We start from the raw sequence: 1,342 nt of genomic DNA, 5'->3' as shown, positions 1-1,342 counted from the left end.
TCCACTCGATTCCATGAGACGGAAGTCGACACCAAAATGGCGATATTGGTGGAGTCCTTGAACTGAAGGAATCAAAACTTACGACTATTTCCCGTAAACTCACATCAATGAAGAAAAAGGAGAACTGACGGCCCCTTTCCCTTTATACAAACAACCGTGTTTATATCTATTTATGATCTAATAAAAGAGAGTTATAAACAACAATGACTAACAGAAATACCACCGATTGTTATATTAAAAGTAAGGGTTACTAAACAACCAGGTAGGTTCCCAAATGGTACATAATAATACTGTATGCCAAAGCTGTCAATATATTTTCTGACAATTCCTGGTAGAGAAAACTGACACATCGATTAGACCGAAGCTTTTCTGACGTGCTTTTACTTCCACATTATTTTTTCGTTTGACTAAGTGTAGAAAATCCCTTAATAAGTTCAGACGCATTTGAGCCTTCGTTTTTGAAATAGTCGAAAATTGACTGACATCTTTGACAAAAAATCTTTTGGGTTTGTTTTATGAAGAAAACCTTCATTTGTACTGCATCTATAAAACAATTTGCTTTCTCTCAAAATATCCGATAAATATAAATTTCTCTTTTCCCCAGATCAAACCTTAACATTTGTAAATTTATTATAATATCTCCTTTTCTTTGAATATTCATGATAGACACTTTGTTTTTTCACATTCAGGGTATCCCACGTCGACAGCTGCTCTGGTCTGCAATCGGCTTGAGGTCTGATACGGCGGGGAATCTCCAACAAACTTTGCGAGATTCTCTGACTCTTGTACAAAATCACAGTCAACTTACAGTCCGTCAGTGACGTATTTCCTTTTAGTGCGTGATTAAAAGGAAATGTAAGTTACTTAAGTCGACTTGCTCCGAGGCATAGGTTTCCTCAAAATTAAGAATCTAGACTTGAAGAGACTAGTATGTTTCCGAGTTCAATCTACCCCTAAATATCCTTTTAGAAAAATATTCTGTTACTTTTCTAAAAAAAATAAACAACAATAGTATATTCGACACTTGAATAATACCCCGTATTTATTACAACAACGTATCCTTTTAGGCTTCGTTACAATGCTTATGAAACTTGAGCAAGTGATGCCTCCAAGCGAAAAATCCCAGTTCGGACGCGACTGAGGCGCCGAGGCAAGAGACCCGCAAGTCTTGCCAAAACAAAAAAAAAACCCCATACAAATACTTCCTCTTCGCCGTTCTAAATAGACCTCTCTATTCTTGGCAGCCGAAGAAGTACGAAGCAAACAAGGGTGTTTTTTTTCCCCTAACTTCAATGCATTTTTCTGTGATTCTGTAACTTAAAAATACCCCAAAAACAACCAG

The sequence above is a fragment of the Penaeus monodon genome, chromosome 19 (assembly GCF_015228065.2).
Source record: "Penaeus monodon isolate SGIC_2016 chromosome 19, NSTDA_Pmon_1, whole genome shotgun sequence".
Lineage (NCBI taxonomy): Eukaryota > Metazoa > Arthropoda > Malacostraca > Decapoda > Penaeidae > Penaeus > Penaeus monodon.
The sequence above is the reverse complement of the archived record's forward strand: the minus strand, read 5'-3'. Positions refer to the sequence as shown.